This window comes from Salvelinus sp. IW2-2015, linkage group LG8 (genome assembly GCF_002910315.2).
Source record: "Salvelinus sp. IW2-2015 linkage group LG8, ASM291031v2, whole genome shotgun sequence".
NCBI lineage: Eukaryota > Metazoa > Chordata > Actinopteri > Salmoniformes > Salmonidae > Salvelinus > Salvelinus sp. IW2-2015.
In genome coordinates, this window is record NC_036848.1 from 45300045 (window position 1) to 45313678 (window position 13634).

Sequence of the window (13634 nt, forward strand, 5' to 3'; positions counted from 1 at the left end):
CACCGGTCGGCCATATTGGCCCTCCCCGGTAGGCGCGGTCTTCCATAGGAATGAATGGAATTCTACAGTATTTCAATTAAATGTTTCAAGGACAAAATAACATGTATGTAGGTATACTTTTTTGTAGTGGAGACAGTAACATTAGTACAACAACAACAACAACAAATGTTTTTTATGTTTAGCTCACATAATATAATTCAAAAGTGTGCATTAAGGTGTCTGTAATAGAATACACGTGTCTAAAACGAATGTAGACATTAATACATGCATCTCTATCGCTTCCTAAATATATTTTTTTACGATGGAGGAGTACCAAGATGGCTGCGCGATGGCTTCAATACAGCGCCCCTTGTTAGTCATCCAGGGTTTGTACACATCACTGGTCCAGATGCGCAGCTCGTGAGAGAGCACCAGCAGCAGCCACTCCTCCAGCTATACGGTGCTGCATCACTAAAACTAAACCCTCATGCGGTTTATGAGCTGATCCTGAATTGAATCGACCTTATGGTTATTGACATCGTTTCACATTTATAATTGACTCTAAGTAAAAATAAATAAAAAATGTTTCTCTATTCATTGGGACTGATATTATATATTTAAAAAAATATTATTGAAAGAAAAAAGTATCATCTTGGTGATTGAATGTAATAGATAGGCCACGAATCATGCAAGTCCCCATCGAACATGACAATAACAGTAGCCTTTGTCAAAACTCACAAACAAAACGTGTCCTGCTGATCAGTGGAAATTTTACAGGCCCTCAAAAATGTGAAAAAAACAGCTATTTACAAGTAATAGTTAAAAAATATGGTCTTAAAAGGTTAATAAATAGGCCTTGTTGTGGAAAACTCGAGCCAAAGATTAGGCAGAGACTAATTTAAAATGATAATAGTGAATCTTTAATACATATGAGCAGCTGGAACGTAGAACCCACTCTGATCGCAGTCAGGGAAAGAGCTTGAAGAATAAATGGTTACATGTTCCTTATATAGTGGGAGGTGATAATACTATCATATTGTTTACACAACAGTCCTTTTATACAAGCAACAGTTCAAGAACACAATAGCCTCATGTTAAGGTGTAGTGATAACAGAATTCTATGAAAGGCATATTACAGTCCAACACAGAACAATAACATAACGCTTGAGAAGATACAACAGCTCACCCCAATTCTGTCACAACAATTCCCCCTTTGATGCTATGGAAACCATAAGCATCACCATACATGATATATCTGAGCTGTTGTCAGACAGAACTTAAAACCTTCTGGTTTCTGGGAAATTGGCATTTTACACAGAAAGGGGTGGTCTGAATGGAACTCCTGAAAGGTAACTTTATAATAATAATCTGGAGAAAAGGGGAGGTTCGTAGGGATCGGGGTCATTTCCAATAGGGCAATCTGAATCCCCAATGAAGGGTGAAACAGTGGCCAGATCCGTCAGGTCTCAGCTCTTTCTTGTTTTTCCACAGTCCGTGTACTAAAACATTTATTTGGATCTACTCACTTCAATTTTGGACAGTGTTCTACGTAATTGAAACAGATTATTGTTTTTAGATGACATTACCTTCTTACTTAAATCACTGGTATTATTCAACCTCTATCAAATTTATAAATAATAATATTGGAAATTATTATTCATACCTCTGTTCCAAATGTTCCCACTGTGTCCCTTACAGCCTGAGTTCAGTGAGTACCACTCACTTTCACTGGTGCCTTATCTATGGGTCCACAGGAAGCTTATCTTGAACCCAAACACCAAATGGCGGCCTCTATTTTAATATCAGTCCCAAGCTCAAACCCTCTGTTCGCTTAGGTGCATAATAAAACCAAACAATGGCAACCAAATGCTTTTCACACTTGTATTCGTCATGTGACCTTGTATTGAAACCTTAGCTTCTCCATATTACTAAGATATTGCATTATTAGAGTGCTATCTCAAGCCACTAATAACATACAGTATTACCATTCACCATACTGTCAGCACTCATTCAATTTGACATCAACTGAAAGATCATGATTAACATGAATTTTCCCATTTTGCTTTCTTTATCACTGTCTTTGTTACTTTCACTAGTCTCCGTATTTGTTTCCTTCAACTAGGACCCTTTACTCTTTCCAATAGGAAAGCCCTCTCAATCACTTCTCTGAATACACATGGATCACTCTCAAACAATGTTCTGCTCTCACCCCTATTGTACCTAGAGCTACAAACAAAAAGGTTAACAAAAATTAAATTTAAAAAACATGATAAGTTCTGTTCACCGGGATGCCATTGCTCCCTTTTACTTTTCCTTATTGGAAGGCATTGTTCGTATTTTAGTGAATATCCAATTTCCGTTGGATAATTACTTTCTGTTTCACACTCATTAAATGTCTATTTTGAGATTAATATGTAATGCGCCAAAATTCTGAATACATCAGCCAATTCAGAAGGAGGGGAGAGAAACTTTGGAGGGAGCTTCCTTTTTAAGGTAGCTGTCGAGACTATAGTTTCTTTTTAGGATCAAAATGTATTATAACTGGACTAGCACTGCCTATCAGTCCACTGACATTGGAGTGGTCTGTCCATAATGAGTCTGGAACTTGAGACAGAGACAGTTTCCCTCTCCGTTTCGGGGAGAGGTTCAATTTCCCTACTCATGAATTGGTTTAGAATTTCATTGTTAGGGATATCAACAAAAACTTAAATCGGTAGTACAATAAATTGTAGCATTTAGTGTTGTCAGCAAGTCTCTTTCCAGTAAATTAAATGTTTGAGTGGTTGAATATAGGAAGTCCTGTTCAACGTTTACTGGTCCTATAGAACAGGGCATGGGTTTTGTTTCAAAATGTACTACCGGGGTGGAGGAAATCCCATAAGCGGTTACAGTTTTATTGATTAGGGGTAAGTCAAGTCCAGTTTCTTCACTAAAGGTGGATGTAGTTGCACCCATATCTACCAACATAGGAATTTATTTTCCCTGTATTTTTACCATAATGTTTGGGCCAGATTGGTCCACCTTTACCTGTGGGCATTACTGTATCAAGGATGTTATTTCCCCTGAGGGATGTCCCTATTGTGGCTGGTTATTCCTTTCCCGCATTTCTTGTATTTTTGAGCATTCACTTCTTCAGTGATTGGGGTCGTGACAATAGAAGATGCCTTTATCTCTATTCCTATTCCTATCCCTCTCTCTATCCCCCCTAGCTGCTCCATTGTTACAACCCCTGCCACACCCAGACCCATGGCTGCAACCCCCGTCCCCTGCTTCGACCGCGGCCCCCAGGTTGAAAAAGCTCCTGTCATGTTAAACTGTAGCTGATGGTCAGTTTTGGTGGATTTATGTTTAATAGTTCCCATGCAATGCTGAAGTAGGATAGTAACTTCCGATAGGGTTTTAGCTTGCCAACCTGGAGTAATTTGGTTGAGTATCTCAGAGACCTTGGAAACCCACACACATAATTGTCACGACTTCCACCGAAGTTGTTCCCTCTCCTTGTTCGGGCGGTGTTCGGCGGTCAGAGCCCACTCCTACCCAGTGTCCGGTTGGGCGTAAGTATGTTCCGTTCGATGTCCGCAATCGTTTGATCTGCTGGGCCCACACTTCACCCTCCTCTGGTCATCCTGGCATCGGTCGGACAGTGCGCTGTCTTGCTGGGAAGTACTGGTGGCCCACGTTAGCCAAGGACGTGAGGGTTTATGTGTCCTCCTGTTCGGTGTGCGCACAATGCAAGGCACCTAGACACCTGCCCAGAGGGAAATTACAACCACTTCCCGTTCCACAACGACCGTGGTCACACCTCTCGGTGGATTTCCTGACGGATCTTCCACCCTCGCGGGGTAACACCACGATCCTAGTTGTTGTGGATCGGTTTTCTAAGTCCTGCCGTCTCCTTCCTTTGCCCGGTCTCCCTACGGCTCTACAGACTGCGGAGGCCCTGTTCACCCACGTATTCCGGCCTGAGGATATCGTTTCTGATCGGGGTCCCCAATTCACGTCTAAAGTCTGGAGGGCGTTTATGGAGCGCCTGGGGGTCTCGGTCAGCCTTACCTTAGGTTTTCACCCCGAGAGCAACGGGCAGGTGGAAAGAGTCAACCAGGAGGTGGGTAGGTTTCTGCGGTCCTATTGCCAGGACCGGCCGGGGGAGTGGGCGGTGTTTCTCCCCTGGGCAGAGATGGCTCAAAACTRCCTCCGCCACTCCTCRACTAACCTGTCACCTTTTCAGTGTGTGCTAGGTTACCAGCCGGTCCTGGCACCATGGCATCAGAGCCAGATCGAGGCTCCTGCGGTGGATGAATGGTTTCGGCACTCAAAGGAGACATGGGACGCTGCCCATGTGCGTCTGCAAAGGGCCATCAGGCGGCAGAAGATGAGTGCCGACCGCCACCGCAGTGAGGCCCCGGTGTATGCACCGGGGGATCGGGTCTGGCTCTCGACCCGAAACCTGCCCCTTCACCTGCCCTGCCGGAAGCTGGGTCCGCGGTTTGTGGGGCCATTCAAAGTCCTGAGTAGACTAAACGAGGTTTGCTATAGGTTACAGCTCCCCCCTGATTACCGTATTAACCACTCGTTCCATGTGTCTCTCCTCAGACCGGTGGTGGCTGGTCCACTCCAGCAGTCTGAGGTGCGGGAGGTTCCTCCGCCCCCTCTGGACATCGAGGGGGCCCCGGCGTATACAATGCGAGCCATCATGGACTCAAGGCGTCGGGCGAGAGGCCTTCAGTACCTCGTGGAGTGGGAGGGGTACGGCCCGGAGGAGAGATGCTGGGTACCGGTGGGGGACATCCTGGACCCATCGTTACTCCAGGAATTTCACCGACTCCATCCGGATCGCCCTGCGTCTCGTCCCCCGGGTCGTCCCCGAGGCGCGGTGTCGGCACGCTGCTGGGGCCGCGCGTCAAGGGGGGGGGGGGGGGGGGGTACTGTCACAACTTCCACCGAAGTTGTTCCCTCTCCTTGTTCGGATTAGCGGTCGACGTCACCGGCTTTCTAGCCGCCACCGATCCATGTTTCATTTTTCCTTTTGTTTGTCTGTTTACACACCTGGTTCCCATCTCATAATTATGTTCCTTATTTAACCCTCTGGTTTCTCTTTCTGTTTTGTGCGTGATTGTCTTTCGTGTATTCCGGTGTGTTGTATTTTGAGTCCTGTTTTGTCCTTGTTTGGAACGGGATTTTGTTACGTTTTGGATTGAGTAAATCAGTGATTGTTACTCTTACCTGTGTCCTGCGCCTGACTCCTTCGCTATCTTTTAGATAGACTCTGACAATAATGCTGATACCAGGGGGCCTGTTAACCCCCTCCGCATCAGACGCCATTCCAGAGTGCTTGAAAAAACAAGTCTCTCATTCTGATCGAAAAACCATGGGCATCTTCACCATCATTCAAAACACAGGATGTAAGTTTGGTCCAATCTACTCGAGTAGGATAGCAGTGTAACACTACTGTTGTTAGGGCTTCTGTTTTCAGTGGAGGACACAAAACCACTGGTGGTGGTTGTTGAGGCTGTGTTACGGGAACTGAGGGAGGGGCCAATGTATCGGTACATTTAGAGGGTATATCACCCATGATTTCTAATTGTTTTCTTAGTCCCCTATTGTTACACCAAATCACTTCAATTTTTATTGTTTTCTCCAGGTTTTTGTATTGTTACTTAATCAAATCTCTAGTAACCCATTATACACACATTTATAAAATCTCTATTAACCCATCATACACACATTTATCACTTCATCTCTCTTTTTCCACGCTTCAAGATTGCTTCGATCACGTGGACTGGGATATGTTCCGCATAGCGTCGGACAATAACATTGATGAATACGCTGATTCGGTGAGTGAGTTTATTAGCAAGTGCATCGGTGATGTTGTACCCAAAGCAACTATTAAAACCTTCCCCAACCAGAAACCGTGGATTGATGGCATCATTCGTGCAAAACTGAAAGCGCGAACCACTGCTTTTATTCAGGGCAAGGCGACCAGAAACATGACTGAATACAAACAGTGTAGCTATTCCCTCCGCAAGGCAATCAAACAAGCTAAGCGTCAGTATAGAGACAAAGTAGAGTCGCAATTCAACGGCTCAGACACGAGAGGTATGTGGCAGGGTCTACAGTCAATCACGGACTACAAAAAGAAAACCAGCCCCATCGCTAACCACGATGTCCTGCTCCCAGACAAACTAAATAACTTCTTTGCTCGCTTTGAGGACAATACAGTGCCAATGACACGGCCCGCTACCAAAACCTGCGGGCTCTCCTTCACCGCAGCCAACGTTAGTAAAGCATTTTAACGTGTTAACCCTCGCACGGCTGCCGGCCCAGACGGCATCCCCGGCCGCGTCCTCATAGCATGCGCAGACCAGCTGGCTGGTGTGTTTACGGACATATTCAATCAATTCTTATCCCAGTCTGCTGTTCCCACATGCTTCAAGAGGGCCACCATTGTTCCAGTTCCCAAGAAAGCTAAGGTAACTGAGCTAAATGACTATCGCCCCGTAGCACTTACCTCCGTCATCATGAAGTGCTTTGAGAAACTAGTCAAGGATCATATCACCTCCACCCTACCTAACACCCTAGACCCACTCCAATTTGCTTACCGCCCCAATAGGTCCACATGCGACGCAATCGCAATCACACTGCACACTGCCCTAACCCATCTGAATAAGAGGAATACCTATGCAAGAATGCTGTTCATCGACTATAGCTCAGTATTTTATTTTATATTATTTCACCTTTATGTAACCAGGTAGGCAAGTTGAGAACAATTCTCATTTACAACTGCGACCTGGCCAAGATAAAGCAAAGCATTTCGACACATATAACAACACAGAGTTACACATGGAGTAAAACAAACATACAGTCAATAATATACAATAGAAAAATAAGTCTATACACAATGTGAGCAAATGAGGTGAGATAAGGGAGGTAAAGGCAATAAATAGGCCATGGTGGCGAAGTAAATACAATACAGCAATTAAACACTGGAATGGTAGATTTGACAGTAGATGAGTGTGCAAAGTAGAAATACTGGGGTGCAAAGGAGCAAAATAAATAAATAAATAAATACATACAGTAGGGGAATTGGTAGTTGTTTGGGCTATTTATAGATGGGCTATGTACAGGTGCAGTGATCTGTGAGCTGCTCTGACAGCTGGTGCTTAAAGCTAGTGAGGGAGATAAATGTTTCCAGTTTCAGAATTTTTGTAGTTCATTCCAGTCAATGGCAGCAGAGAACTGGAAGGAGAGGGCGCCAAAGGAGGAATTGGCTTTGGGGGTGATAAGTGAGATATACCTGCTGCAACGCGTTCTACGGGTGGGTGCTGCTATGGTGACCAGCGAGCAAAGATAAGGCGGGACTTTACCTAGCAGGGTCTTGTAGATGACCTGGAGCCAGTGGGTTTGGCGACGAGTATGAAGCGAGGGCCAGCCAACGAGAGCGTACAGGTCGCGGTGGTGGGTAGTATATGGGGCTTTGGTGACAAAACGGATGGCACTGTGATAGACTGCATCCAATTTGTTGAGTAGGGTGTTGGAGGCTATTTTGTAAATGACATCGCCGAAGTCGAGGATCGGTAGGATGGTCAGTTTTACGAGGGTATGTTTGGCAGCATGAGTGAAGGATATTTTGTTGTGAAATGGGAAGCCAATTCTAGATTTAACTTTGGATTGGAGTTGTTTTATGTGAGTCTGGAATGAGAGTTTACAGTCTAACCAGACACCTAGGTATTTGTAGTTGTCCACATATTCTAAGTCAGAACCGTCCAGAGTAGTGATGCTGGACGGGCGGGCAGGTGCAGGCAGCGATCGGTTGAAGAGCATGCATTTAGTTTTACTTGTATTTAAGAGCAGTTGGAGGCCACGGAAGGAGAGTTGTATGGCATTGAAGCTCGTCTGGAGGGTTGTTAACACAGTGTCCAGAGAAGGGCCAGAAGTATACAGAATGGTGTCGTCTGCGTAGAGGTGGATCAGAGACTCACCAGCAGCAAGAGCGACATCATTGATGTATACAGAGAAGAGAGTCGGCCCAAGAATTGAACCCTGTGGCACCCCCATAGAGACTGCCAGAGGCCCGGACAACAGGCCCTCCGATTTGACACACTGAACTCTGTCGGAGAAGTAGTTGGTGAACCAGGCGAGGCAATCATTTGAGAAACCAAGGCTGTTGAGTCTGCCAATGAGGATGTGGTGATTGACAAAGTCGGAAGCTTTGGCCAGGTCAATGAATACGGCTACACAGTATTGTTTCTTATCGATGGCGGTTAAGATATCGTTTAGGACCTTGAGCGTGGCTGAGGTGCACCCATGACCAGCTCTGAAACCAGATTGCATAGCGGAGAAGGTACGGTGGGATTCGAAATGGTCGCTGATCTGTTTGTTAACTTGGCTTTCGAAGACCTTAGAAAGGCAGGGTAGGATAGATATAGGTCTGTAGCAGTTTGGGCCAAGAGTGTCCCCCCCTTTGAAGAGGGGGATGACCACAGCTGCTTTCCAATCTTTGGGATTCTCAGACGACACGAAAGAGAGGTTGAACAGGCTAGTAATAAGGGTTGCAACAATTTCGGCAGATCATTTTAGAAAGAAAGAGTCCAGATTGTCTAGCCCGGCTGATTAGTAGGGGTCCAGATTTTGCAGCTCTTTCAGAACATCAGCTGACTGGATTTGGGAGAAGGAGAAATGGGGAAGGCTTGGGCGAGTTGCTGTGGGAGGTGCAGTGCTGTTGACCGGGGTTGTTATGCTGGTGAATGAGGACCCAAAAGCGACGTAATAGAAACAGAGTCTTTATTCCAGTCTTAAACAAACAATGATTCTCCTGGATATTATCAAAGGTAAATCCAAAACAGGAAACTGAAATTCTCTCGTCAGAAGAGAGGAACGACTGGAGACGCGACCACAGACTGCAGGTCGCTTCAGGAAGGCACAGGCCGTAGCTGACATAGACACCTGCTCACACGCAGCATCTGAAGAAGGCAAAAACACGACAGGGCGGAACAAGGACACAGAACAGCAAACATCAAACAAGAATCCGACAAGGACAGAAGCGGAAAACAGAGGGAGAAATAGGGACTCTAATCAGAGGGCAAAATAGGGGACAGGTGTGAAAGAGTAAATGAGGTCGTTAGGAGAATGAGAAACAGCTGGGAGCAGGAACGGAACGATAGAGAGAGAGAGCGGGAGAGGGAGAGAGGGAGGAGGAGAGAGAGGGATAGAAAGAGGGAAAGAACCTAATAAGACCAGCAGAGGGAAGCACAGGGACAAGACATGATGATCAAAGACAAAACATGACAGGGGTAGGGGTAGCCAGGTGGAAAACATGGCCAGCCGTAGAAAAATGCTTATTGAAATTCTCAATTATAGTGGATTTATCGGTGGTGACAGAGTTTCCTATCCTCAGTGCAGTGGGCAGCTGGGAGGAGGTGCTCTTATTCTACATGGACTTTACAATGTCCCAGAACGTTTTTGAGTTTGTGTTGCAGGAAGCAAATTTCTGCTTGAAAAAGGTAGCCTTGGCTTTTCTAACTGCCTTTCTAACTACACGGGCACCCTCATAGATATCATCATAACCAACTTGCCCTCTAAATTCACCTCTGCTGTTTTCAACCAAGATCTCAGCAATCACTGCCTCATTGCCTGCATCCGTAATGGGTCAGCGGTCAAACGAACTCCACTCATCACTGTCAAACGCTCCCTGAAACACTTCAGCGAGCAGGCAATTCTAATCGACCTGGCCCGGGTCTTTTCATGGAAGTTAGAAACCAATTCTAACTTCCATGAAAAGTTGCATTTCACGGGTGCTGTTCGATGCTAATGCAGAACGCCACTGGATGTTCTTGTGTTGGTTAAGGGCAGTCAGGTCTGGAGAAAACCAAGGGCTGTATCTGTTCCTGGTTCTACATTTCTTGAATGGGGCATGCTTATTTAAGATGGTGAGGAAGGCATTTTTAAAGAATAACCAGGCATCCTCTACTGACGGGATGAAGTCAATATCCTTCCAGGATATCCGGGCCAGGTCGATTAGAAAGGCCTGTTCGCTGAAGTGTTTCAGGGAGCGTTTGACAGTGATGAGTGGAGTTCGTTTGACCGCTGACCCATTACGGATGCAGGCAATGAGGCAGTGATTGCTGAGATCTTGGTTGAAAACAGCAGAGGTGAATTTAAAGGGCAAGTTGGTTATAATGATATCTATGAGGGTGCCCGTGTTTACAGCTTTGGGGTTGTACCTGGTAGGTTCATTGATAATTTGTGGGAGTTTGAGGGCATCAAGCTTAGATTGTAGGATGGCTGGGGTGTTAAGCATGTTCCAGTTTAGGTCACCTAGCAGCACGAGCTCTGAAGATAGATGGGGGGCAATCAGTTCACATATGGTATCCAGAGCACAGCTGGGGGCAGAGGGTGGTCTATAGCAGGCGGCAACGGTGAGAGACTTGTTTTTTGAGAGGTGGATTTTTTAAAGTAGAAGTTCAAATTGTTTGGGTACAGACCTGGATAGTAGGACAGAACTCTGCAGGCTATCTCTGCAGTAGATTGCAACACCGCCCCCTTTGGCCGTTCTATCTTGTCTGAAAATGTTCTAGTTAGGGATGGAGATTTCAGAGTTATTGGTGGTCTTCCTAAGCCAGGATTCAGACACGGCTAAGACATCCGGGTTGGCAGAGTGTGCTAAAGCAGTGAATAAAACAAACTTAGGGAGGAGGCTTCTAATGTTAACATGCATGAAACCAAGGCTTTTACGGTTACAGAAGTCATCAAAAGAGAGTGCCTGGGGAATAGGAGTGGAGCTAGGCACTGCAGAGCCTGGATTCACCTCTACATCGCCAGAGGAACAGAGGAGGTAGGATAAGGGTACGGCTAAAAGCTATGAGAATTGGACGTCTAGGACATCCAGAACAGAGAGTAAAAGGAGCAGGTTTTTGGGGGCGATAAAATAGATTCAAGGTATAGTGTACAGACAAAGGTATGGTATACATTTAACACTATAGTACCCTCCAAACTCGTCATTAAGCTCGAGACCCTGGGTCTCGACCCCGCACTGTGCAACTGGGTCCTGGACTTCCTGACGGGCCACCCCTAGGTGGTGAGGGTAGGAAACAACATCTCCACCCCGCTGATCCTCAACACTGGGGCCCCACAAGGGTGCGTTCTCAGCCCTCTCCTGTACTCCCTGTTCACCCATGACTGCGTGGCCATGCACGCCTCCAACTCAATCATCAAGTTTGCAGATGCCACCACAGTGGTAGGCTTGATTACCAACAACGACGAGACGGCCTACAGGGAGGAGGTGAGGGCCCTCGGAGTGTGGTGTCAGGAAAATAACCTCACACTCAACGTCAACAAAACAAAGGAGATGAACGTGGACTTCAGGAAACAGCAGAGGGAGCACCCCCCTATCCACATCGATGGGACAGTAGTGGAGAATGTGGAAAGTTTTAAGTTCCTCGGCGTACACATCACGGACAAACTGAAATGGTCCACCCATACAGACAGCGTGCTGAAGAAGGCGCAACAGCGCCTCTTCAACCTCAGGAGGCTGAAGAAATTCGGCTTGTCACCAAAAACACTCACAAACTTTTACAGATGCACAACCGAGAGCATCCTGTCGGGCTGTATCACTGCCTGGTACGGCAACTGCTCTGCCCACAACCGTAAGGCTCTCCAGAGCGTAGTGAGGTCTGCACAACACATCACCGGGGGCAAACTACCTGCTCTCCAGGACACCTACACCACCCGATGTCACAGGAAGGCCAAAAAGATCATCAAGGACAACAACCACCCGAGCCACTGCCTGTTCACCCCGCTATCATCCAGAAGGCGAGGTCAGTACAGGTGCATCAAAGCTGGGACCGAGAGACTGAAAAGCAGCTTCTATCTCAAGGCCATCATACTGTTAAACAGCCATCACTAACATTGAGTGGCTGCTGCCAACATACTGACTCAATCTCTAGCCACTTTAATAATTAAAAATTGGATGTAATAAATGTATCACAAGTCACTTTAAACTATGCCACTTTATATAATATTTACATACCCTACACTACTCATCTCATATGTATATACTGTACTCTATACCATCTACTGCATCTTGCCTATGCCGTTCGGCCATCGCTCATCCATATATATTTGTATGTACATATTCTTATTCCTTCCTTTACACTTGTGTGTATAAGGTAGTTGTTGTGAAATTGTTAGATTACTTGTTAGATATTACTGCATGTTCGTAACTAGAAACACAAGCATTTCGCTACACTCGCATTAACATCTGCTAACCACGTGTATGTGACAAATAAAATTGGATTTGATTTCCAACTACGTCTATCAACCGACACAATTCTACCTGACCACTGGTCTATCACTTCCTCACTATACTCAACACATCCTAATACCAACCAAACAATTATAGTCAAATGCTTTAACCACCTTCATTAACCCTCTCATGTGTGGAAACCGATTATATATATTATAACTATAATCTAGTTGTAGGCTATCCAATTCCTAGTTGTAGGCTATCCGATTCCTACTTGCAGGCTATCCTATTACTACTTGCAGGATATCCAATTCCTGCTTGCAGGCAACCCGATTCCTGCTATAAAGTACTTTTCCTAGATGTAGACAAACTGATTCCTACTGGCAGGTGATCCAATTCCTGCATCACGTGATTGAAGGTAAAACAATCCCTACATGTCGGCAAACCGATTCCCACTAGTGGAGACACCAGACAGATTCAGTATTATAAAATTGTTCTGCCAAATTGAACCCCAAAATTTTGTTAATGAAGAGGACAAGATATTTTTCACCATTAAGGTTTGGCTGGAAAACAGACAGTCCCTCACAAAGATTTTTGAATAAGGTCTCTTACCTTTTAAAGTTGTGGCCAGAGGGATGTCTGGGTCCAAGTTGCGCCAAACAGGTCAAAAAGTCAAGTTGCTCTCATCCGGGTCATGGCACCAAATGTTGTGGAAAACTCGATCCAAAGATTAGGTAGAGACAAATTTAAAATGATAATAGTGAATCTTTAATACATATGAGCAGCTGGAAGGTAGAACCCACTCTGATCGCAGTCAGGGAAAGAGCTTGAAGAATAAATGGTTTCATGTCCCTTATATAGTGGGAGGTGATAATACTATCATATTGTTTACACAACAGTCAGTTTATACAAGCAACAGTTCAAGAACACAGTATTATTGTTAGGGTGCAGTGATAACAGAATTCTATGAAATGCATAACATCACAGTCCAACACAAAACAATAAGATAACCCTTGAGAAGTTACAACAGCTCCCCTCAATTCTGCCATTACATCCTGACAGTATTTACAGTTAATTATATGCCTAAATTATAGGCAAAATGGATGTAGGCTAGTTTATGTATAATTAATAAACAGTTATATCTGTTTGGTTGAAGTTGTGATTGTCGTGTTGGTGCTCATGAGATAATGGGTTTACACATGGCAGCAATGTAATTCATTATTACTGCCATCATCAATAATATGGCATAATATGCCATCACCGCGCGCACTTTTCTGCACACGAAGGCTCCTCCCCACTGCTCCTCTTCTTGTTTTCCTGTAGAGACATGCATGTCACGTGAGGGGAAATCCACCAATCTGCGTGTTGAAGAGCTCAGCTCGAGCGAGCGAGCAAACTTCCTAACAGGACCAGC